Below are 27,796 nucleotides of genomic sequence, written 5' to 3' on the forward strand. Positions count from 1 at the left end.
TTTCATACATGCCCTTTTTTTAAATCTGATTGTGAAATCCATCTGTGGGCACTTTGTGAAGCAGCGTACAATAGTTCTCATTTGTGCCTTTTGGTAAAAAAAAAAAGCGCATAAAAAGGTGCATTGACCTTAAACAAGCCACAGATTCATTCCATATTGAGGAAACCTTTTCATTGTGGCTGGATACCACAAAAGTGAGTACCCATACTTTTTCTTCCATGACTTGACCCCTGGGTGCTCCACTCCCCATCATTCTGAACCTTTAGTTCTTAATGTTGGTGCGAGCTTCGGGGGTCGCCATGCCCCCATCATGATGTCATGCTCTGTCACTTGTGATGTCACGAGCTCGCCCCCTCAATGCAAGTCAATGGGAGGGGGTGTGACGGCCATCAGTCCCTCTCCCACAGAATTACATTGAGGGGGCAGGGCTTGACGTCACAAGGGGGCAGGGTGTGACGTCATGGAGGGAGCAGGGCGTGAAGTCACAAAGAGGCAGAGAGTAACGTCACGAAGAGGCAGAGAGTAACGTCACAAGGGGGCAGGGCGACCCCCGAAGCCCGCACCGGCGTTTGGAACTAAATGTTCTGAACGCTGGGGAGCGGAATACCCCTTTAAGGCCCTGCACCTTTATAGTAAATTTGGCACAAATTAGCCCGAAAAAAAAAATTCTGTCAGGGAAATCTGCATCTACAGCCAACATTGATAAATGTCCCCCTAAAAATGGGCAGGTAAACATAAATTTCACTATACCACTCAAATTTCTTTTGTGCCATAAACTTATTCCTCACATTCACTTGGCTCTTAGTGTGACCATACTTATGAAAATAAATTTAGTCAGCGTTATTAGAATTTTCATCCAATGTTCCTTCAGTGGTATGCCATATATGCTTTCAGTTTTATTCATTTCAAGAACTATTGAATTACTGGTGTGCTCCAATAAAAATATCCTTTGGTTTTAACAGGTGTTAACCATTAATGTTAGTGATTCTCAAGTTTACTTACTTAATCTCAAAAGAAAGCATATGTTAAAAGGTAGATTTTCATCACATGGACTACAAAATGGAACTTACCTGCTTTTGGGGAAAATAAAAAAAATCACAGTTCATATAAATAGTTTCATACTGAATTCCCTACTTTGCTAATGTAATAAAAAAACATAAAATAAGGGCCTCTTTGATATGGTTGAACTGTAGTTCTCCTCAAAATCCGATTTGTATGGAGCCTAAACAGCACTGAAAAATTTATATAGGAGGAAATACTGTGCTTCTGGGGGAAACATGAAATTGAAGTACCATGGTGCTATACAAAGACACTACCTCTGCTTGACTAAGTGCCTAGAGCTTTATAGTAGGGATCGAACAATTATCGGTTTGGCCGATATTATCGGCCGATAATCAATCACGATTTTGGACTTTATCGGTATCGGCAATTACCTTGCCGATAATGCTAAATGCCCCTCCTCCCCAACCACACCGACCCCCCCCCCCCCCCCAACCGCCCCGGCCAGAGACCATCGCCGCCGCCCCATTGCCTCCCCCATCCCCGGTTTTATAATCACCTGATCCCAGGGTCCAAACTACTTCTGGCTCCTGCTGCGTCCTGCGCTATGCTGCGGTGCGCAATGACTAGTGGCGTCCTCAATGCGACGTCACCGTCAGTGCGCACAGTGACAGCTCAGGACGCCGCTGGAGCCAGAAGTAGCGTGGGCCCCGGGAACAGGTAATTATAAAACCGGGGATGGGGGAGGCAATGGCGCAGCGGCGACTGTCTCTGGCCGGGGTAGTGCGGTGCGGTGCAGTGTTTGGACTAAGGACCAGCAGGGGGAAAGAAGCGGGCGGGGTGTGCTGAAATAGCCGATAACTTATACCGATATTCCGGTATAAGTTAAGTTATCGACTATCGGCCTTAACCCCTTAAGGACCAAGCCCATTATGGCCTTAAGGACCAGAGTGTTTTTTGCACATCTGACCACTGTCACTTTAAACATTAACAACTCTGGTAAATTCGATTTGTCACAAACTTCTCGGCTCGGCAGTTGATGACTTATCCTGTGTAACTTAGTTCAGCCTTCAGGTGCTCCGGTGGGCTGGAAAAGGTGGATACATTCCTAGGAAAGAGTCTCCTAGGACTGTATCCACCTTTCCAGGAAAAGTCATCAACTGCAGAGCCAAGAAGTTCGTGACGAATCAAATTTACTGTAAATTCGCTCATCTCTATTTGCATGATAAAATTGATGAGTTTTTTTTTTACTTTTGGAAGACACCAGAGGGCTTTAAAGTTCAGCAGCAAATTTCCAATTTTTCCCAAAATTTTCAAACTCGATTTTTCAGGGACCAGTTCAGTTTTGAAGTGGATTTGAAGGGTCTTCATATTAGAAATACCTCATAAAAGACCCCATTATAAAAACTACACCCCCCAAAGTATTCAAAATGACAGTCAGTGTTTTAACCCTTTAGGTGTTTCGCAGGAATAGCAGCAAAGCGAAGGAGAAAATTCAAAATCTTCATTTTTTACACTCGCATGTTCTTGTAGACCCAATTTTTGAATTTTTGCAAGTGGTAAAAGGAGAAAATGTTTACTTGTATTTGTAGCCCAATTTCTCTTGAGTAAGCACATACCTCATATTTCTATGTAAAAAGTGTTCGGCGGGCGCAGTAGAGGGCTCAGAAGCGAGGGAGCGACAAGGGGATTTTGGAGAGAACATTTTTCTGAAATGGTTTTTGGGGGGCATGTCACCTTTAGGAAGACCCTAGGGTGTCAAAACAGCAAAAAAATACCACATGGCATACCATTTTGGAAACTAAACCCCTCTGGGAATGTAATATGGGATAAAGTGAACCTTAATACCCCCACGTGTTTCATGACTTTTGCAAATGTAAAAAAAAAAAAAAATTACCTAAAATGCTTGTTTTCCCAAAAATTTTACATTTTTAAAAAGGGTAATAGCAGAAAATACCCCCCAAAATTTGAAGCCCAATTTCTCCCGATTCAGAAAACACCCCATATGGGGGTGAAAAGTGCTCTGCTGGCGCACTACAGGTCTCAGAAGAGGAGTAGTCACATTTGGCTTTTTGGAAGCAAATTTTGCTCTGGGGGCATGCCGCATTTAGGAAGCCTCTATGGTGCCAGAACAGCAAAAAAAACAAAAAAAAAAAAACACATGGCATAGTGCTGGGCGGTATACCGGATACAGTTTTTTTTCCTCCCACGGTATGAATTTTTGCCCATACCGCTATACTGGTCGGGCCCCTCCCCCACCATCCGAGTCAATAAAAAAAATTTAACTTACCCGTTATAGGGGTGGTCCGGGCCATCCATCCTTCCTGTAGTGTCCGGCGGCATTCCGGGTGGAGGGTGAAACGGTCCGGGCTGTCCTTCTCCGGGGGTCCTCTTCTCCACTCCGGGCATGCTCCGGCCTAGTACGCTGCATAGACGCCGCTACGCCGTGACGTCAGGTGCGTCGCTGCGCACGGACGTCACTATGCAGCGGCGTCTATGCAGCGTTACTAGGCCGGAGCCTGCCTGGAGTGGAGAAGAGGACCCCCGGAGAAGAAGGGCAGCCCGGACCGGTTCACCCTCCACCCGGAATGCTGCCGGACACTATAGGAAGAATGGATGGCCCGGACCACCCTCCCCGGACGGTCCCTGCAGAAACTGGGAAGGTGAGTCAGGGTTCTGAGATGGACAGGGGTCTGTATAATATACTATACCAACAGTAGGCCCTCCAGCTGTTGAGCCCCTCCAGCTGTTGCAAAACAACAACTCCCAGCATGCTGGGAGTAGTAGTTTTGCAACAGCTGGAGGCACCACTAGTTGGGAACTGACCTATATTATACACTACTATATAGTCCAACATGCTGGGAGTTGTAGTTTTGCAACAGCTGGAGGCTGTAGGGTTGTATGTTACATCTATTTAAAAGGGTACTCCACTGCCCCAGGTGTTCAGATCATTTAGCTCCAAAAGCCCATTTTAGTTCCACTATGCCACCTCAATGCAAGTCTCAATGTAAAAAAAATAAATACCGTGAAATACCGTGATACTTTAAAAAATACCGGGATACTCATTTTTGGTCATATCGCCTGGCACTAACATGGCATTATATTTTGGAAACTAGACCCCTCGGGGAATGTAACAAGGGGTTAAGTGAACCTTTATACCCCACAGGTGTTTCACGACTTTTGCATATGTAAAAAAAAATAAAAAAATTTTTTTTACCTAAAATGCTTGTTTTCCCAAAAATTTTACATTTTTAAAAAGGGTAAAAGCAGAAAATAGCCCCCAAAATTTGTAACACAATTTCTCCCGAGTACGGCGATACCCCATATGTGTCCCTAAACTGTTGCCTTGAAATACGACAGGGCTCCAAAGTGAGAGCGCCATGCGCATTTGAGGCCTGAATTAGGGATTGACATAGGGGTATTCTACGCCAGTGATTCCCAAACAGGGTGCCTCCAGCTGTTGTAAAACTCCCAGCATGCCTGGACAGTCAGTGGCTCTATGGTAATACTGGGAGTAGTTTTGCAACAGCTGGAGGCTCCGTTTTGGAAACCGTGGCATACCAGACGTTTTTCATTTTTATTGGGGAGGGGGGCTGTGTAGGGGTATGTGTATATGTAGTGTTTTTTTACTTTTTATTTTATTGTGTGTAAGTGTAGTTTTTAGGGTACAGTCGAACGGGCGGGGGTTCACAGTAGTTTCTCGCTGGCAGTTTGAGCTGCGGCAGAAAATTTGCTGCAGTTCAAACTTGCAGCCGGATACTTACTGTAAACCTCCGCCCATGTGAGTGTACCCTGTACGTTCACAATGGGGGGGGGGGGGGGGACGACATCCAGCTGTTGCAAAACTACAACTCCCAGCATGCGCAGACAGACTTTTAGTTTTGCAACAGCTGTAGGCACACTGGTTTGTGACCTAACTCAGTGTTTCACAACCAGTGTGCCTTCAGCTGTTTCAAATCTACAACTCTCAGCAGTCACCGACAGCCAACGGGCATGCTGGGAGTTGTAGTTATGCAACCAGCAGATGCACCACTACAACTCCCAGCATGCACTTTAGCTGTTTGTGCAAGCTGGGAGTTGTAGTTATACAAAAGCTGAAGGTACATTTTACCATAAAAAAAGGTGCCTCCAGCTGTCGCAAAACTATAAGTCCCAGCATGCCCATAAGGGAATGCTGGGAGTTGTGGTGGTCTGCCTCCTGCTGTTGCATAACTACAGCTCCCAGCATGCCCTTTTTGCATGCTGGGAGCTGTTGCTAAGCAACAGCAGGAGGCTGTCACTCACCACCAACTGCTGCTCCACGCCGCCGCACACAGGCGAGTCCCTCGTCGTCGTCACCGCCGCTTCTGGGGCCCCGATCCCAACAGGGACGCCGGGGATCGGGGTCCCCAGCTGCCAGGGTCAACTTCCCGCACCCGCTCACGTCCTCCGGAAAAGGGGCGGAGCGGGTCGCGGGAGTGACACCAACAGCAGGTGCCCGGATTGGGGTAATCGGGGGATGGCACCAGTGCCACCTCACCCCTGCTGGCTATGGCTGTCTGACGGCCCTGATCAGCCAGTAATTCCGGGTCACCGGAGACCCGATTAACCCAGAATCGCCGCAGATCGCTGGGCTGAATTGTCCAGCAAATGACCCCCCTGGGCGATATGCCGCCATGCCTGCTGAACGATTTCAGCAGGCATCCGGCTCTGGTCCCCAACCGGCTAGCGATGGGGACCGGATTTCTCATGGGCGTTTCGGTCCTTAAGGACTCTGAATGCAGGGCATATCCATACGGCCTGTGTCCTGAAGAGGTTTAAGTCCACAGAGTATTAGCCCTAAAAATCAATATCGATCGATCCCTACTTTATAGCATGAAGCTTAAAGCGTACCTATCATATCACAAAAAAATAAATAATGCTTATATATGTTAATCTTTGGTTATGCAGATTCTTTACAACTCTGTGGGTCTGTGCCTGGCTTCTGTATTTGGCTCACAAATCCCTCTGTTCTGCTGTTCACTCATTCTGACATGAACTTCTCAGGAAGTGGCATGCCTGAGGCAACCACTAAGCCCTCCACACTCATCATGCATTCACTTCCTCCCTGAGTCTGCTGTGCTGGGTCACTTCATCCAATCACTGCAGGCTGATCTGTATCTCCTTTCTGTCTGTTTTCCAACAGGTGTCTGATAGACAGGACAGAAGAGAGCACAGAAAAAGTGTTAGTCCCCTTTCTGGACTTTGTCCCAATCTGTGCTTCAACTGGGACAAAGTTATGTTCTGGATGGTATGGGGACTCCTAGTGGTCTTTATTTATAGGTCATGATTTTTGAGTTATGAGAAAGACATGGAGAAGAGTAAAGAAAAGAAAGTGGCCATGTTATGAATCTTTTTAAGATAATAACGATGAAAAACCCTAATTACAACATAGGTTTACCTTTTATTACAGGCCAAACCTAACGTTCACACGATACAAGATTCCTTATAACTAAAGAAAATATTTTCATATAGGTTAATCAGGTTCTGTAAGCGTTTCATTTGACATTATCTATGTAAACTTTCATAATAGCTTTTGTAACAATGGTTAGTATTTGAAAAAAAGCTATTTTGTGTTCACATAGTTTAGCATGTTAATGGTTAGCAGTCCAAGTTACTCATTCATTGTGGACAAATTTCTGGGGGCACCAAAATGATTAGATAACCCATTAACTTCTGTGAGTAACTAAGCTGACTAAGTATTTAACATTTTTCAAATATTTTAACCTCTTTAACTCCACGTGCAGCCTTCGATCAAGTTCATTTACATATTCAGGAATCACTGGTATGAATGATTAAAATGGGATGTGGAACATTAAATGTGGAACATTAAATCCTCTACTTCAACACAAACTGTGCATAGAACACAGCACTCAAACTTAAATGTGGTGGTGGTGTTTGTAGTCTATTACCTAGACTCTCCTTATAATACTAATTAGAGAGGAGCGAACTTGTGAACCTTTGGTCCAAATTTATTTAACAGATCTGTTCACCATATGCTTAAATCTGGGATCGTATATTCCAGCTGAACCTCAGGATAGCCCATTTTGCTTTGTAAACAACTCTCCCAGCCAATCAGGAGGCAGTATAGGGGTGATGTCAGAGCCACTATAAAAGCCTATGCATATAGCTTAGATAGTAGGTACGGTATTAGGAGAAGATCTCTGTGAAGACCGTGATTTAACCTTTAAAAGAAGTCCTACAATGCCAGACCATAACCAAACAAAACCAAAACGTATTTTGAGAAATGAAAAAAATAACCTGTGATTGTTTCTATGGACAATTCAGAGTTTTTGTCTCCGATAACTTGACAAATATGGGCCATTATTTCTGATGCTGGGAATGTCATTCATAAGGAATTAATGTCTCCAGCTATAAACTCGTCCCTGTAAATGGGTAGTCTGTCATTAAAAAAAATAAAGAAAAAAAATAAATAAATAAAGAGGTAGACCGGAATGCTGCATTCGGGCATCTCCCATGTCCCATAGAAATAAATGCACGTATCGCCTGTAGCATGCACTCCTCTCCGAGACCGCGGGAGTCCGAGTGGTCAGACCTCCTGCAATCAGACACTTATCCCCTATCCTGTGGGTAGAGGATAATTTGTTTTTCCCTGGACTACCCCTTTAATTGTTAGAATTTACAATAGAATTGTGTATAAGTTGTTTTGCTGTCCAAGAAGAAAATATGATAAAAGGGGCTGTAAACCTTGAGTCAATTGCTTTAAAATCTCATCAGCCTTGCAGCAAGAATTGGTTAATGTAAGGGAGAAGAGTTTTCTGTTCAGCTGGGCAATACTAGAGTAGACAAGTGAAAAAGTGAATGGTTTACAATCTAAATTGGATTTGAGGTTTTTAAGTTAATGCATATTTAAAAATAATCCAATTTAACAGGCAAATAGTCTTTTCTCTTATTTTAACAGTAAGGTCATGAAAACAAAAGGGCGGCACAACCAAAATCAAACCTAAAAACACAAGCACCAAATCCACTCCAGGATATGACAATTAAAAATGAAGTCTAATATGTTACTGTTAAACATACCGATGGTAGCAAAACTACGAGCCAAAGCCAACAAAAACACACAAAGTTTTGGGTTAAAAATCAAACCATTTGCAGTGATGTACCGGATGAAACAGGACATAAGTTTCATGTTACCCTTCATAGACGCCTTCATTTCAACTTAACCCTAAATCATGAGTTGCTTTCAATAAAAGGTTAGAGAGGCATAGGTCATTCATTAAATAAATATACAGTCAGCTCATGTACAAGCATCATTATCAGAGACGTATGAACTCTAGACAATACGCCTGTGTCCGTCTACCATACCCTCCATCCAAGGCTCAATACCCAATTAGTATTATAGGAAAGTATGCAGGAAGTTCCACAGCTGTGGTGCAGATCTTTAAAAAAAAAGCACAACATTGGAATCCCCTCCTTACCACTAACACAAGGCAAAGCCATTCCAAAAGAAACAGCGAGTATGGCGTTTATTATACTGAAGACAGACATTGAAAGTAATCGTATTATACAGAGTATAACCCTATCAGTAATGCCAACTTTCAAAATCTCCTGCGTATAACCTTTGCATTTTGGACTCAATAATTGACAAATTAATGAAGGCAAAAATAATTTACATTGCTTCATATGTTTCTACTTATTTGAAGTTAATATTTCCGATTTAGCTTTTACAGGAACATTCCAGGCAAAACAGTTATATCACTCCTTGTGCAAAACCATAGCGGGTGGATGGAGCATGATGCACGTATTCTCTTTGGATCCACGTGTCATGATCCTGCCCCTCAACCCCTCCACCAAAAAAGACACACTACATCAGTTTCGCTTCTCAAATATTTCATTTTGTGTTGTTTGCTACAAAAACTTCCATAAATGAAAATTCTAAATTTAAGTAAAGCCTTAGCTTTAGGCCTTGTTCACGTGTGCTCCAACTGCTATTTTTTGTGGAATAAGCAAGAAAACTAGACAAACTGTAAGCCAACATACCAAAGCATACTCACATTGGGGACATTAATATTGATTTTTTGCTGCAGGATTAAAGTACAGACGGGAAAATGTTTTGAGTCCTACAAACAACATAAGGGGAGATTTATCAAGCTGTCTTACAGAAAGATTATTTTTGTTGCCCATAGCAACCAATCTTACTTTGAAACAGCTTGATAAATCTCCTATAGGCTTAGAAATAGACTAAATGTGGTCACTTTTAGACTATTTTCAGTCCACTGAAATCAATATATACTGCAATTGTACTGTCAAAATAGCTTTGAGTTTTTGTAGCAATACTGATTGATTGTAATATCAACTGAGCTTCCTTTGCTATGAATGCATGAAACTTTTATATATTTCTTTATATTGCAGTGGACAGAGTCTCCATGTAGCCCTACATAGTACATAAAGTTGACAGAAGACCAGAGTCCATCAAGTTCAACCTATATCCCTACTGTGTTGAACCAAACGAAGGCAAAAGAAACCCTTTTGAGGCTGATGCCAATGGCCTTCCTGACTGCAAATAATGGAAATCAGAATAAATCTCTAGATCAATGGTCTGTTCCCATAATCCTTGTATCCATAACCTGTTATTACTTTCCATTAATTAATCCAGGGACCTTTTTTACCCTTATTGAGTTCACCATTACTACTATTCCTTGCAGAGTTATTCATATTCTCACTTGTCTTACAGTAAAGAACCCTAATCGGTGCTGGTGTTAAAACCTTATTTACTCTAAAAGTAGAAGATGTCCCCTTGTTATAGATAGCATCATGGGTATAAATAGATCATTAGAGGGATCTCTGTACTGCTCTCTGATATACTTATTCATAGTTTTTAGGTCGCCCGAGTAGTATATATATTTTTTTTAACTAAATAACCCTAATTCTGATAATGTTCCTGGGTACTGTAGTCCTCCCATTCCCCTTATCACTTGTTGTCAGTCTTTAAACCCTCTCCAGCTCCACTATATCTTTGTCACACATACGTGGTCTGACTAGTGATTTGTACAGTGGTAAAAATATTTTCTTGTTGTGGGCATCTATGCCCCTTTTGATGCACATCATGATTTTATTTGTCAGTTATATTTACTGTCAATTAAAACACAAAGTTCTTTTCATGTCAGTCATCACCAGTGTTTTTCCATTTCCTATATATTCCAAGCCTGGATTTTTCCTCCCATGTGCATAACCTTAAATTTATCAGTGTTGAACCTCATCTGCCACTTTCCAGCCCAAGGTTCCAGCCTATCCAGATGCACTTCTAACAGTGCACTGTCCTCTATTGTGTTAACTACTTTACAGAGCTTAGTATCATACACAAAATATTGATTATTATACAATCCTTCTACAAAGTCAAATATATTACAGAGAATAGGGCCCAAAACTGACCTCTGTAGTACCCCACTAGTATCAGTAACCCAATCACAGTATGTACCATTAATAACCACTCTGTTTCCTATTCCTGAATCAGTTACTTACCCACTTACACCCATTTTCTCTTAAAATTAGAGTCCTTGGGTTATGTACCAAAGTTTTATGTGGCACCATATCAAATGCTTTGAAAAAAAAAAAAAAATTATATATATACACATACACACACACACATATATATATACAAACACATACACATATATACATACACACACACACACACACACACACACACACACACATATATATTATATATATATATACATACACACACACACACACACACACACACAACTACCCAGGTCCAGTCTGGAGCTCGCCTCCTCATAAAAACTGATCAAGTTAGTTTAACAGTACTGATCCCTCATAAACCTACGATTATATGAGGTCATACATTTAATATTAATTGAGATATCCCCTATCCTTTGAATAGGGTGTAAGATGTCAGATCACGGGGACCCACCGATGGGGACCCCTGGGATCTCCCCTGCAGCAACCCGCTTTCATTACTGCACAGAGAAAGCTATGCGCGTAATGTCCGTCGATACAGGGACTGGAGCATCGTAAAGTCCCTGCTCTACCCCCTTGTGACATCACGGCGTGCCCCTCAATACAAGTCTATGGAAGGGGGCGTTGCGGGTGTCACGCCCCCTCCTATAGAATTGCATTAATGGGGCGGGCCGTGACATCACGAGGGAACCTGCCCTACTTTGACCTAATCATAGGACAATCAGGTATATAATATGACATAGGGGTGTTTATGAAAAATAAATGCACTATCAATATAAGCAATGTGCACAACTATGCAATTCTAATAAATGGCACATAGATCATCTATTAGGAATGTAATAAACAAAAGGGCACTTTGAAAAGCCGCAGTTTTACACAACGCACATTCCATTATAGGACGCCTGATATTTTTTCAACCACCAAAGAACACATGCTATAAAGGCAACATGAACTTAAATGGCGTAACAAATTATAACATACTAAATAGAGATGAGAAAATCATTCTGCAGATTCACTACCACAAGTACACCAGTAAAAAAGTCAGAACAATGTATTTATTTTCTTCAAGATATTTTCCCATCCTAGAAAGAGCTGGCATATTGCTTAGTTAGGTCTATGCTTAACCCCTTAAAGGGGTTATCCACCATAAGACGATTTTAATACGTACCTGGCAGACAGTAATGGAGATGCGCTTGTCTTGGGGCTAAATGGCTGTGCTGCGAGATTACCATAACACTGTGGCAAACTTTTTGTGAACTGGTATTTCCTTTTTGAGTTGTTTTCTTTGACTACAAATCCCATAATTCCATTTTCCTCCCTCCCACACATAAGCCACCCCACCCAATGAAACATAAATGAGTTGCATCCATTCAAAAGACCTGTGGGTTTCAATTATGGTGCCTACAGCTGTTGCATTACAGACACTATATACACTATATTATGAACTACATTAACTTTAAGGCCCCTGTAGCAAAGTCATATAAAAAAAATTACTGGAATACCCCTTTTTAGGACTGAGCCCTTTTTGCAATTCTGACCACTGCCACTTTACGCATTAATAACCTGGGACGCTTTTACCATTTATTCTGATTCAGAGATTATTTTTTCGTGACATATTCTACTTTAACATAGTGGTAAATTTTGGTCGTTACTTGCATCCTTTCTTGGTGAAGAATCCCAAAATTTCATGAAAATGTAGCAAATTTAGCATTTTTCTAACTTTGAAACTCTGCTTGTAAGGAAAACGGACATTCCAAATAAATTATATATTGATTCACATATACAATATGTTTACTTTATGTTGGCATCATAAAGTTGACATGTTTTTACTTTTGGAAGACATCAGAGGGCTTCAAAGTTCAGCTGCAATTTTCCAAGAAAATTTCTAAATCGGAAATTTTCAGGGTCCAGTAAAGTTTTGAAGTGGATTTGAGGGGCTTTCATATTAGAAATACCCCATAAATTACCCCATTATAGAAACTGCACCCCTCAAAGTACCGTATTTATCGGTGTATACCATGCACCGGCCTATAACACGCACCCTCATTTTACCAAGGATATTTGGGTAAAAAAAAAGTTTTTTACCCAAATATCCATGGTAAAATGAGGGTGCGTGTGTGCGCGTGTATACCCCGATACACCCCCAGGAAAGGAAGCGGGAGAGAGGCCGTCGCTGTCCGCTTCTCTCCCCCTGCCTTTCCTGGGGTCTAGAGCCCTGCTGCCGCCGCTTCTCTCCCGCTGGCTATTTGCGCCGCTGCCCGTTCTCTACCCCTGACTATCGGTGCTGGCGCCCCATTGGCGACGCCAACTGACGTCATGCGCCGCGCTGTGCAGCGCATAGCAACGACGCAGGGGACGCACACCGGAGGCCTGAAGCAGCGCGGACCCGACCCCGGCAACAGGTAATTATGCAACCGGGGATGGAGGGAGGCAACGGGGCAGCGGCGCCGGCAATGCGTACCGCTGCCCCTTCTCTCCCCCTGGCTGTCGGCGCCGCATCTCTCCCCCTGGCTATCGGCGCCGGCACCGATAGTCAGGGGGACAGAACGGGCAGCGGCGCCGATAGCCAGGGGGAGAGAAGGGCCGGCAGCAGGGCTCTAGAACCCAGGGCAGGCAGGTGCAGAGAAGCTGGCAGCGCTGGCTGTCTCTGCACCTGCAAAGCCGCTGCAGTTCATTGATTTAAAGCGCCCGCTTTAAGTCATTGAACTGCAGCGGCTTATCGGTGTATAACACGCACATAGACTTTAGGCTAAAAATTTTAGCCTAAAAAGTGGGTGTTATACACCGATAAATACGGAATTCAAAATAACATTCAGAAAATTTGTGAACCCTTTAGGTGTTTCACAGGAATAGCAGCAAAGTGAACGAGAAAATTCAAAATCTTCATTTTTTGCACTCCTGTTCTTGTAGAGCCCTTTTTAAAAAAAATTTTTTTTACAAAGGGTAAAAGGGGTGGCGTCACTCCTGCTCTGCTGCTGGTATTATCAATCACATCTTATGAGTGGTATGCATGTCTGTATTTTTAACTATGTGCACTTTATAGAGGTCTTTTCCTGACCCTTTGATGTATGCACTTCATCCAATGCACCATGCACCTTTATTGTGTTATAGTATTATGCACATGAGCAGGTAGTGTCGCCCCTTTTTGTCTAACCTCCCACAGTTAGTTTGTTCTTTCCCCTTTTCTATGTTTTTATGGAGCTAATAAAAGCAATCATATTTTAACTCTATTTAAATGACTCCGTTCTCTTGGTGTTTTGTCAAAGGGTAAAAGGAGACAAATCCCCCAACAATTTGTAACCCCATTTCTCTCGAGTAAGGATATACCTCATATGTGGATGTAAAGTGCTCCATGGGTGCACTAGAGGGCTCAGAAGGGAAGGAGAGGCAATGGGATTTTGGAGAGTGAATTTTGCTGAAATGGTTTTTGGGGGGCATGTCGCATTTAGGAAGCCCCTATGGTGCCAGAACAGAAAAAAAAAACATATGGCATACTATTTTGGAAACTACACCCCTCAAGGAATGTAACAAGGGGTACAGTGAGCCTAAACGCCCCACAGGTCTTTGACATCAAGTGCTCCCGTGGTGCCAGAACAGTGGACCCCCCCACATGTGACCCCATTTTGGAAACTACACCCCTCACAGAATTTAATAAGAGTGTAGTGAGCATTTACACCACACTGGCCTTTGACAGATCTTTGGAACAGTGGGCTGTGCAAATGAAAAATTGTATTTTTCATTTTTATGGACCACTGTTCCAAAGATCTGTCAGACACCTGTGGGGCGTAAATGCTCAATGTACCCCTTATTACATTCCGTGAGGGGTGTAGTTTCCAAAATGGGGTCACACGTGGGGGGGGGGTTCATTGTTCTGGAACAATGGGGGCTTTTTAAATGCACATGGCTTTCAATTCCAGAGATATTCTCTCTCCAAAAGCCCAATGGCGCTCCTTCTCTTCTGAGCATTGTACTTCGCCCGCAGGGCACTTTACATCCACATATGAGGTATGTTCTTTCTCAGAGGAAATGGGGTATTTTGGTGGGCTTTTTTTTCCTATTTTCCCTTGTGAAAATGAAAAATGTTTGGGTAACACCAGCATTTTAGTGAAAAAAATGTTTTCTTAATTTTCCCATCGAAATTTAACGAAAATTTGTCAAATACCTGTAGGGTGTTAAGGCTCACTATACCCCTTGCCACGTTCCGTAAGGGGTGTGGTTTCCAAAATGGGGTCACATGTGGGTCTTTATTTTTTTTGTGTTTATGTCAGAAATCAGCCACCCCTGTGCAAATCCCCAATTAAGCCCTCAAATGTTCATAGTATGCTCTCACTTCTGAGCCTTGTTGTGCATCTGCAGAGCATTTTACACCCACATATGGGGTATTTCCATACTCATGAGAAATTGTGTTACACATTTTTTTTTGGGGGGGGGGGGTGTCTTTTTCACAGGAGGTAAAAGGGAAAAAAAAGTATGGGGCAACACCAGCATGTTAGTGTAAAATGTTTTATTTTCTTGCACTAACAGGCTGGTGTAGACCCCAACTTTTCCTTTTCATAAGGGGTAAAAGGAGAAAAAGCCACCCAAAATCTGTAATGCAATTGCTCCTGAGTACAGCAATACCCCATATGTGGCGCTCAACTGTTACCTTGAAAAACGACAGGGCTCCGAAGTGAGAGAGCACCATGCGCATGTGAGGACTAAATTAGGGATTGCATAGGGGTATTCTATGCCAGTGATTCCAGAACAGGGTGCCTCAAGCTGTTGCTAAACTCCCAGCATGCCTGGACAGTCAGTGGCTGTCCGGAAATTCTGGGAGTTGTTGTTTTGCAACAGCTGGAGGCTCCAATTTGAAAACACTGCCGTAAACTATACGTTTTTCATTTTTATTGGGGGAACTTTGTAATGGGGTGTATATGTAGAGTTTGACCCTTTATTATGTGTGAGTGTAGTGTTTTTTAGGGTACATTCGCACTGGCGGGGGTTTACGGTGATTTCCCACTAGGAGTTTGAGCTGTGTCGGAAAACGTGCAGCAGCTCAAACTTGAAGCAGGAAACTCACTGTAAACCCGCACGTGTGAATGTACCCTGTACATTCACATAGGTGGCCAAACCTCCAGCTGTTTCAAACCTACAACTCCCAGCATGCATTGACAGACTGTGCATGCAGGTAGTTGTACTTTTGCAACAGCTGGAGGCACACTGGTTGAAAAACCTTCAGTTAAGTTCTGTTATCTAACTCAGTGTTTTCCAACCAGTGTGCCTCCAGCTGTTGCAAAACTACAACTCCCAGCATGTACTGATCGCCGAAGGGCATGCTGGTAGATGTAGTTATACAACAGCTGGAGGTACGCGACTACAACAACTCCCAGCATGGCGAGACAGCCGTTTGCTGTTCGTGCATGCTGGGAGTTGTAGGTTTGCAAGATTTAGTGGGCCACGGATTAGAGACCACTGCACAGTGATCTCCAAACTGTGGCACTCCAGATGTTGCAAAACTACAAATCCCAGCATGCCTAGACAGCAAACTGCTGTGTGGGTATGCTGGGAGTTGTAGTTCTGCAAAATCTAGAGGGCCACAGTATAGAGACCACTGTATAGTGGTCTCCAAACTGTAGCCCACCAGATGTTGCTAGGCAACTCACCAGCTCCCGTAGTCTGCAACAGGAAGCCAGCCGCACGTCATCAAGCTCCCGGAGCCGACTACTGCATTCAGAACAGTTTGTTCCAAAGGCTGAGCAGCGTAGTACCCCTTTAACAGTGGTGTCTGATTGCTGGGATCATCACAAACCTCAAGCTTTATTTCCTATTATTCACTTCAAGTTGCTTGCTTCTTTAGCAATAAAAAAGTACTGTAGTACTCTGTGTATACAGGTTCCCGCTGCCAAAGACTAACAGAAAACACAATTAGGAGAATGTATGGGACCAACTGTCCGCAATTGAATCGGAAGATCCTGCAATGTCTTGCATTGTCTCTACATATAGTACATTGTTTGCATGTACAATTCTGCCTGTAACCAGTGTAAGTATTAAAGCACTTTTGTGAGCACCAAGGCCTGTTCGCACAGCTAAAAGACAGTGTGTGCAGAGTATGATTTAATATTTAATATTGATGGCTTAGGAGGATAGGTCACCAAGTTTGTGGGAAGGAAAACTGCGGAATAAATTGTGACTCTACCCTGAAGCTAATCAATGAAGGAAGCCAAAGCAAGAAAAGGGCCAACACAAGTGTAGGAAGAAAAAGATAAAGAAAGAATGGCGAGGCCAAGAGAAAGGGAGGGGAAGGAGTGGGGAGAGTAATGACTAGGATAATCCTTCAGGTCATAAATAGGTACAGAACAGTAGTAATTTTAAAGACTGTGAGGACATTATTTTTTACACGCTAGATAACTCCTTCAGTCCAGAGCTTCACTGCATATTTTGTAGCAATACAAGTTTGATTTAAGCAATATATTGAGTTATATGTAATGTTGTCACTGAATAGTTAATATATCTATTTTTTTTAGTGCTACAAAAAGTCATAGTATAGCCCTGGTCCTAATAGGATTTTACTAGATTATATAATTTAAATAGACATTGGCGCCATGACCAGTAATGCCTTCCCAAGACAAGAACGTTCCTTTCTGGGTCACAAGGAAATGCCCCCTGCCAACAGCAAGGATTGAAATGACTAAAGAATTATCAAGAGTTTGTAAAAGCTGCAAAATTTCACCAATGATTTTTTTCAATCGTTTTGAAAATCATCACATGTAAAAGAGGCCTCATGAATTAGGATCTTAAACCTAGGACTCATATACAAGTTCACTGATGATGAGATAATGGTGTTCAGCCCTTACACAAGGTCCATATTTTATGTACAAATTTTCTTTTTCATAGATCACAATAAAAGCAAACATTCCCCCTGAATATACCTAAACATAATTAAAGTCTACATTTTTCCTTAAACAGAATTGTGGACAGCTACATCCCATTGGGATTTTGTGCATTTACACCAAGTTCAAGAGTTCAAAATTCCTGGAATTACACACTAGACAGTCAGTACAAAAACATCCACAACAAACAAAAAAAAGTCTATTTCTTATCATTTTAATAATAACCGATACACATGAAAGACCAGAAATGTATGATAACTTGATTAAAATGCTTGTTAAAAATGTGCAAACTCAGCAGTTTTCCTCCTGCTTTTCTTTTTGGGTGAATGCGGTGCATTCTTTACATGTAGCACTGGACATCTGGAAGCAGTCAGACCCTTTACTCTAAAGTAATTTACCTTTGCTAACAGATGTCCAAAAGAATCCAGTGTTCTGTTACCCAAAGCAGATTTTCTCCCTGGATCTGAAACAATAAGTCTAAATATAGAGAATTGCCTTTACAGCACAACCACTACTTCCCGGGCAGGCCATCCGTGATAACATCACAATTCCCCTTAAGACTAAGTTTCTACTTTATTTTATTTAATTTTTTTTTTTAAACACCAATTGGCCAAAAAACGCTGCGGCCAGATTTTGGCAGTAAATCAATGAGAAATCACAGAATTCTTATTCCACTTGGCGTTTTTCACATTTTTTTTTCATCCTTTTGGCGTTTTTTCAAAGTGAAAAAACACCAAAAGGATGGGGGGAAAAAAAAAAAAACGACTTTTTTGGCGTTTTTCAGCTCCTTGGCAGTTTTCAAAAATCGCAGCATGTTGAGCCACTGGCGATTTTTTTGTTAAAATCGCGGAATTTTTCTCCCATAGAAGTCTATGGGAATGAAAAAAAACGCCAAGAAAAACGATGTGGGTTTTAACTTTGGCGTTTTTTCAGGCGGTTTTAATTTTTTGGGGACTTTTGCGAAACAAAAAAGTGATTGAGATACCTTTTTTAATAAAAATTGTATCCAACGAAATTTATCTTTTTTATTACAAAATTTTTATAAGTTTTTAAACAGGGATCAATTTATGTGGGCGGGCAGGGACCTAACAATGTAGCCGGCAATAACAAAAATGTAGTGTGTGTGTTTTTCATTTTTATTTAAATTTTTTAGGTAGTACTACTACTCCCAGCATGGAACACACTGTTCCATGATGGGAGTAGTAGTACCTGTACTAATTGACAGATCGTCCATTGCGATCCTCCTGTATAATTTATAGATGCGGCCAGCCGCTCTTCTATGGGGACTGCTGTATATATCACCTATTCATATTTCCCGCAGAGAACTATGATTGGCCAGATGGTTCCAGCCAATCACAGCTCTCTGTGGGAAATAGGAATATGTGTATATATATGTCAGTGCAGGGGACCATGGAAGAGCGGCCAGCCGCATCTATACATTATACACGAGGATCACAGTGGGAATAACTATTGGAAAGATTAAGATTTTTTAATAAAAGTCATTTACAAATCTGTTTAACTTTCCGGAGCCAGTTGATACATAAAAAAAAGTTTTTGCCTGGAATACCCTTTTAATTCATATTTCCCTCAGAGCTATGATTGGCTGCAACCATCCAGCCAATCCCCACTCTGGGCGGAAAATATGAATGAGTGATATTCTATTCACAACACTGGCCGGAGTATAGTGCAGAGATGCGAGCGCTGTATAGAGCCGCTCGCATCTCTGCTATAGTATGGATGATTGCATCTGACACTCGGGGCGATATGTCTATTAGTACAGGTACTTCTACTCCCATCATGGGTAAAGAAAAAAAACTGCCAAAGTGGCAAAAATGCAATTTCCACACTAATGAAAAAATGCCAGATGCAGGACAGTGCACTGGCATTTTTTTCAGGCGTTTTTTTGCTACCCAAAAAACGCAGGACAAAAAAAAAACTAGTAGAAACTTAGCCTAACCCCTTTTGTAACAACTATTCCTGTGCTCCTATAGTCCCAATTACTTCTTATTTCACATCAGGATTAATTACAAAGCCAGGTCGGGTGTATCACCACAGAAATGCACAGAGCACTGTCCAGATTTATATATGGCCAAAATTGCTTCACAAAGGAGGAATAGGTTGATATCATGCATATGTTCCACAGGCACCAGCAAAGCAGCTTTAAATCATTTAAAACTTTTAAGATTTAAAAAAAAAAAAAATTGGGAAAGTTCCAAGTTCAAGTACTGGTCCTAGAATTGCACAATTTAACTAATTAACGTAAAGCAACTCACAAACCGAGTTTCTAAGGAAATATGCAGAAATGTGGAGAATATGGAAAACATGTGGCTTGTTTAATGTACCTCCATGTCAACAGGCTTCGAGAGATGCAAATGCACACTAAGAGGTAGAGTTGCCAAGCAAACCGTGCCTGAAGTTGTTCTCCATGGCTGGTATCAGATCAGTGGGTAAGATTCCCTGGCAGAACACTTTACGTGAGTGTCGTCACTTAGAATTAAGTTTTAAGAGATCACAAAAAGGGTTGGTTTGTTTTTCTCCCAAAAATTAACTATCACAAAGGGCCATTTTTGGTACTGCTGACGATCCCTATTGACTTCATTATAGTGACCGAATTTATGCTCTTAAAGGGGTACTCCATTGGAAAACGTTTTTTTTTTTTTTTTTTTTTTTTTTAACAACTGGTGCCAGAAAGCTAAACAGATTTGTAAATTACTTCTATAAAAAAAATTCTTAATCCTTCCAGTAATTATAAGCTGCTGTATACTACAGGGGAAGATAATTTTTGAATTTCCTTTCTGTCTGACCACAGTGCTCTCTGCTGACACCTCTGTCCATTTTAGGAACTGTCCAGAGTAGGAGCAAATCTCCATAGAAAACTCTCCTACTCTCGATAGTTCCTGACATGGACAGACGTGTCAGCAGAGAACACTGTGGTCAAACAGAGAGGAAATTCAAAAAGAAAAGAACTTCCTGTGAAGCATACAGCAGCCGATAAGTACTGGAAGGATTAAGATTCTTTTTTATAGATGTAATTTACAAATCTAACTTTCTGGCACCTCTTGATTTAAAAGAAAATGTTTTCCAGTGGACAGGGCCGGATCCTCATTGGCGCTCATGGAGCACCTGCTCCGGGCCCCCATCACATTCAGGACATCCCTGTGTAACAAAAAATCTTTTCAGGACACAAGGGTGTCCCGGCGGTTACCTCTTTGCGGCGGCCCCCGCGTTAACTTTAAAGAAGAAGGGGCCACCGGGAAGTAGCGCACGCAGGGACATCATTGACGTCCCGTGAACAATGTGCTGTACTTACATGCTCGGGACTATGACCACCCCCTACGCCGCTTCACTTTACGCTTCTTTGGGGAGTGAGTTAATTGAGTCCAAATAGCCAATTTATATACAGTCCAACCAATATAAACATAGAAATATATACGATTAATACCTCCTCTGACAGCTGCGGCATCCCGCGTGTGGTTTCCGATAGACGGCACTATATTGATGTGCATCGCGCATGCACGAACTACTGCGCAGGGTATGAGTACAACACTGAGCATGCGCATAGTAATACCTGGCTTCTAGAAGTTAGCGCTTGTGTATCGCCACTATTTACAACAGGGACCAATGCGCATGTGCAGTGTGCAAATGCAACACCGCGCATGTGTGTAGTAATATCTGTCTCACAGAGGTTTACGCTTACATGTTGCCACTGATTATATCGATAGATGCACAGACATACAAAGGAGTAAAATCGTTTTATTACTTTCAAAAATAAAAATTATTGAAAGTGAAACCAATAAAGGTGAGTAGTGACCAGTGAGGGGTGAAATGTGACATGCAAAAATAAAAATAAAACAAAGTGACAAAGTGATAAGAGTGAAGCCAAAAAGGATATACTCACAAAAAGACAAAAACTAAAAATATATAACCATTCTGACGATTATAATAATGAATTATATCTCTGATATGAAACTTATCAGAGACCAAATTGTGCAAATTTGCATAAAAGGGTCTAAATGGTGGTACCTGGCAATACACCAGGCAATAGTGAACCATGAAATATGTGGTGCATATTGACAATAAAGCGCCATATTGAACAAAAAATTTCTAATATATAAAGATTGTGTAATATACATAAAAAAGTATGTTAAAAGATTTTTGATATGTTGAATGCAAATGGAATTTAAAAAAACCATAATAATAATAATAATAATAATAATAATAATAAAGTGCTATCATGAAGATCCATATATAAAATAAGGTGCACAATAATAAAGTGCATAGATTTTTATTCCTTCTAGTACTTATCAGATGCTGTATATTCCAGAGGAAGTTCTTTTCTTTTTGAATTTCTTTTCTGTCTGAGCACATTGCTCTCTGCTGACACCTCTGTCCATGTCAGGAACTGTCCGGAGCAGGAGAGGTTTGCTATGGGGATTTTCTTCTGCTCTGGACAGTTCCCGACATGGACCGAGGTGTCAGCAGAAAGCACTGTGGTCAGAAAGGAAATTCAAAAAGAAAAGAACTTCATCTGTAGTATACAGCAATTGAGAAGTACTGGAAGGATTAAGAATTTTTAATAGAAGTAATTTACAAATCTGTTTATCTTTCTGTCACCAGTTAATTTATAAAAATTTTTAAAAAAAATTAAGTTTTCCAGCCGAGTACCCCTTTAAACTTACCTTCTACACCAGTGGAAGGAAATAAAGGGGTACTCTGCCCCTAAACACCTTATCCCCTATCCAAAGGATAGGGGATAAGATGTCTTACCACGGGGGTCCCGCCACTGGGGACCCACGCAATCTTGGCTGCCGTACCCCGCTGTCATCACTGCACAGAGCGCGTATTGACGGGCGATACAGGGGCCGGAGAATTGTGATGTCACTGCTCCGCCCCTTGTGATGTCACAGCCTGCCCCCTTAATGCAAGTCTATGGGAGGGGGCGTGATGGCCACCATGCCCCCTCCCATAGACTTGTATTAAGGGCAGAACATGACATCACAAGGGGGCAACATTTATTAATCTAGTCACTGTGTTTGAGAAGTACTGATGGGTCTGTGAGTATATCCTCAGTAGCATAAAGCAAATTAACCGTAAATACAGCCAAACCAGAACCTGACGGCTGGGCTGTCAATTTCTTCAGTCTGAATGAACTAGTGCCGCTCTGAAAGTGGAAAAGATGGACACTGTCCTGAAAGACTTATGCCAACATTTATCATGGTCCTTAAACTGTTTTTTTGAGTCTACAAAAGGCGCAAGCAGGGTTTATTTGCGCCTTTTGGTTTAAACATTTCTGCTGATTTTGAGTTGCAATCCACATGATATGGAAGGTTTTATGAACTGTGTCTTTTTGTGTAAAGGCACAAAAAAGGCTCAAAGCCACTGAAAAGTCTATAAAACTACACCAGTCCAGGCTTAGCTTTTTGGTGTATGTGAAGAGAGAAATTTCAGAAAATGTGACCTGCACAAAATTTATCAAATGCTCTGCGACCATTTAATACATTTGGTGCTCCTACACATTACCAGCACACAAAAAAAAGGTGTAGAAAAATAAAGACTGCCATAGACTTTTCCAGACAAGCACTTTCAAAGTGGCACTAATTTATGCAGCCTAAATCAAGTGCAGAGCTGCCAGGTTTGTGTTTGGCCACATTTACTGTTTGTTCGCACAAAACTAATCCTTAAAATCCCATTTATCCCCTTAAGGTGCAGGCCATTTTTCATTTTTGCAATTATGATTTTTAGAAGGTGAGGAGGAAAAAACAAAAATACTCAATCTTCCACCTACAGATCTTTATGAGGGTGTTTTTCTTTTGCGCCAATTTTACTTTGTAATGACATCAATCATTTCACCACAAAATCTACGGCGAAACCAGAAAAAAAAATATTTGTAGGGCAAATTTGTGCAGCAGATGACTAGGCTGAATTGGTAGAGATCGCGGGAGTCCCCAGAGGCCGAATCCCCACGATCAGACATGTTATCTCCTATCCTTTGGATGAGGGATAACATGTCTAGCAGCAGAGTACCACTTTAAAAGCATCCACTGAAAATAAAGAGCCATACGTAACGTGCACATAAACCTCAAAATTATCCCTAATACATTTATTTCAATATTTCTAAAACCATGAAAAGGTAGAGGTAAACTAGTAAGATGGCTGTATTATATTGTCCAGTTAACTATTAAAGGGGTAAACCGCCGGAAAACATCTTATCCCCTATCCAAAGGATAGGGAATAAGATATCTAATCGAAGGGGTCCCGCTGCTGGGCATCCCCATGATCTTCGCTGCAGCACCCCAGCCATTCGAACTCTTCTCCGTACCGCATGACTGGTGACCACAGCCGTCACGCCCCCTCCATTAATGTATATGGGAGGAGGCATGACTGCTACGTACTAGCCGTCACGCCCCCTCCCATAGACACGAATGGAGGGGGCTTGGCTAGGGGATAATATTTTGGATAAGGGGATAAGATATTTTGGATAAAGGGATAAGATTTTTTCCGGCAGAGTACCCTTTTAAAGATGAATTCCTCACACAGAAATAGGGCCGTGAATGATGGTAACAGGGATGTGGAATTCCTATCGCCCGACGCCCGAGAAATGCAGTTCCGGGAGCCGGCAGGTTAATTTTTCCGGCGCTGAGCCCTGTTTCGGGAAAGCAGGGCCGAACCTGACAAACGTGGCGATGCTCAGCAGTCTGTATGGAGAGGGCTCCCGACTCCTGCCCGATCCATACTCTGCAGCCCCCGGCTGTTTTTAGTAGCCAGGGGCCACCGCTAATAGCCAGCATGCGGTGATCACCTCGGCTGGCTATTAACCCTTTAGATCGCCGCTGTCAAAGCTGACAGTGGCGTCTAAAGAGACATGTGAATGCTCCCTGGTGGGCTAGATTGCCCCCCGTAGCGTGATCGCGGGGGGAGATCCACTATAGAGGAAGCCAGAGGGCTTACCTCTGGTTCCCCGGTGTGTGTGGCTCTGTCATTTATAGAGCCTGGCTGGACTTGGCTCTATCAATGGATTTTAGCCTAAAGTCTACCTGCGTGTTATACGCCGATGAGCCGCTGCAGTTCAATGATTTAAAGCGGGCGCTTTAAATCAATGAACTGCAGCGGCTTTACAGGTGCAGAGACAGCCAGCTGCCGGCTTCTCTGCCCCTACCTGCCCTGGGGTCTAGAGCCCTGCTGTCGGCCGTTCTCTCCCCCTGGCTATCGACGCCGCTGCCCGTTCTCTCCCCCTGACTATCGGTGCCGGCGCAGAGGCGCTGGCAATGGGGCAGCGGCGCCGACAGACAGGGGGAGACCAGGGGCAGCGGCCCTGTTGCCTCCCACCATCCCCGGTTGCATAATTACCTGTTGCCGGGGTCGGGTCCACGCTGCTTCAGGCCTCCGGTTTCCGTCCCCTGAGTCGTTGCTATGCGCTGCACGGCGCGGCGCAATGACATCATTGCGCCGCACAGCGCATAGCAACAATGCAGGGGACGCACACCAGAGGCCTGAAGCAGCGCGGACCCGACCCCAGCAACAGGTAATTATGCAACCGGGGATGGGGGAGGCAACGGGGCAGCGGCGCCGGCAATGGGTGCCGCTGCCCCTTCTCTCCCCCTGGCTATCAGCGCATGCTTGTGCTCGCATAACTATATCTCCGCTGGGAACTGAGTGCAGTGGCGGAGCTCCCTTTCATTGGTGCGGGGGAATGGAGGGGGAGGGAGACAAAGATGTTAAGGGTGTGTTTAGGGGTATGGACGTAGTTTTTATTAAAATTATTAGGTAAGAGAGGGAAGAAGAGAAGGGAGGGGTTGAGGAGGAGGGAGGCACGGAGGGACAAGAAATTGTAGCAATGCAACATGGGGATGATTATTTTTACGTCATCCTCCACACCACCATAACCAGGAAGTGGCAGAAAATACAGGGCCCCGCAGCGGGAGAGTGGCTGGACCGATTTAAGAAATAAGTACATTCACGGAGAGGTACAGCCAAGGGGAACATTTGGGGGGTATACATTTTTAAAAAGAGTACTCTAACATGTATAGCGTGGAAGAAAGAAGAGAAAGGTGATATGATAGAGACTTTTAAATACATAAAGGGAATCAACACGGTAAAGGAGGAGGAGAGCATATTTAAAAGAAGAAAAACTACCACAAGAGGACATAGTTTTAAATTAGAGGGGCAAAGGTTTCTGCAGTAATATCAGGAAGTATTACTTTACTGAGAGAGTAGTGGATGCATGGAATAGCCTTCCTGCAGAAGTGGTCGCTGCAAATACAGTGAAGGAGTTTAAGCCTGCATGGGATAAGCATAAGGCTATCCTTCATATAAGATAGGGCCAGGGACTATTGATAGGATTCAGATTATTGGGCAGACTAGATGGGCCAAATGGTTCTTATCTGCCGACACATTCTATGTTTCTAAGATGTCTGATCGTGGGGGGCCAGCCGCTGGAACCCCCCTGCAATCTCCCTGCAGCACCAGCATCTATGCGGGAGGTGAGTCTCCAGTTTCGGAAACCTCACACCCCTATCACGCCCCCGCTCATAGACATGAATGGAGGGGGAAGACGCAGCTTCCGCATAGAATGTGGGTGCTGCAGGCAGATGGAGGGGGGTCCCAGCGGCGGGCCCCCTGCGATCTGACATCTTATCCCATAGCCTTTGGATAGAGGATAAGATGTATTAGGGCTGGAGTACCTGTTTAATTTAACTTTTAAGCCATGTTAAATGACCCATGGACAAGGCATATTTCATGTTTGTAAGGCTGGGTATCAAATAGATTTTTTTTTTTTTCTTTCTTTCTTTCTTACGGGCTTCTTTTGTCCTGAAAAAAAATACAAAAAAAAAAACACTCCACAAAAAACTGCCCTGTCATGTTGCACTTACAAGGGAAACGCCAAAAATTATAGAAAGAAAATACGCCATTGTCTCAACATGCTGCGATTTTCAAAAACGAATGTTTTTTGCAGTTTTGGGCTCAGATGCAAAGAAAAAAACACCAAGTAGGTTTGGATTTCATAAATCCCTATTGACTTAGCTAACATCTGGCAGTTACATTTTTTCACCCAAAGAATGCTGTGCAGCATTTGTGGCGATTTGGTAAAAAAAAAAAGTGTGAGAGCCAGAGTGTGCCAGGGAGTAAGAGCCTGACCATCTATAAATGAGTAATCTTTCTGGATAGAATTACACTCTAAACAGGTCTATAATTCTGATGGGTTTGTAAGTGAGCATATAATCTATCCACTGTTTGCCCTGGACACCAGTTTGCCAGCTCACTTATATGGTCAGCTTTGACACTGGAATACGTCAGTTTACATAAAAATTAAATGTACACAACATCTATGGAAAAAGAAATTCCAGGCTACCGAGCACCTAAAAAAGATTAACACATCTTTAAATATATTCCTGGCATCCTTCTGAAGATGGAAAATAAATCTGTTTCTACTCCTACGTCATGACTCCTGAAAAACAAAAAAGTCTATTGCTTATTTTGAGGAGGTAAAGTATCAGTCCGTAAAAAATGTTGACAATCCTGTATGTGTCAATCCAAACACTAAACTTCCTTCCAGCATATAAAACAATATGAACAATAGACCTAAACACACCTTTCACATTTGCCATTTTACAGGTTCCAGAAACAATGTAGAAAACTAAAATATACAACAGTGGTCACCACTATATTTGAGGCTGCTGTGCTTCATTTCTTAAGGTGCCCACACACCTTAGATTAACCCCTTAAAGGGGGACTCCGGCGCTTAGACATCTTATCCTTTGGATAGGGGATAAGATGCCTGACCGCTGGGGACCCTCCTGATCTTGCATGCCGCACCCCATTAAAATCATTCCCCAGAGAGTGTTTGCTCCGGGTGCGATTACTGTCGATCACTGGGACAGAGCGTTTTGACGTCACGGTTCCGCCCCGTGTTTAGTCAAGCTCCGCCCCCTCAATGCAAGGCTATGGGAGGGGGCGTGCCAGCTTTCACACCCCCTACCATAGGTATGCATTGAGGGGCGAAGCCATGACATCACGGGGGCGGATACCTTTTTTGCAATTCTGACCACTGTCACTGAGCATTAATAACTCAGATGCTTTTACTTAAGAATTTGATTCAGAGTCTGTTTTTTCATGACATATTGTACTTTGTTAGTGGTACATTGTTGTCGATACTTGCAACATTGCTTGGTGGAAAATACAAAAATTTCCTTAAAAATTAGAAAATTTAGCATTTTTCTAACTTTCAAACTCTCTGCTTGTAATGAAAATGGTCATACCAAATAAATTATATATTGAGTCACATATACAATATGTCTACTTTATGTTGTCTTCAAAGTAAAGCAGAAATTTTCAGGGGAAAAAAATAAATCGAAATCTGAAATTGTCAGGGCCCAGTTCAGTTTGAAGTGGATTTGAGGGGCCTTTCTTAAGAAATCCCCCATAATGTACCCCATTATGAAAACAGCCCCCCTGAAAGTATTCAAAAT

At 42.6% G+C, this 27,796-nt stretch overlaps 1 protein-coding gene across 7 annotated transcripts in view; it reads right to left on the reverse strand.

Moving 5' to 3' along the window:
• The window catches only part of BICC1 (BicC family RNA binding protein 1), a 272,447-nt gene that overhangs the window by 154,607 nt on the left and 90,044 nt on the right, over positions 1 to 27,796 (reverse strand). The window lies entirely within an intron of this gene.

This window comes from Hyla sarda, chromosome 7, assembly GCF_029499605.1.
Source record: "Hyla sarda isolate aHylSar1 chromosome 7, aHylSar1.hap1, whole genome shotgun sequence".
Taxonomy (NCBI): Eukaryota; Metazoa; Chordata; class Amphibia; order Anura; family Hylidae; genus Hyla; species Hyla sarda.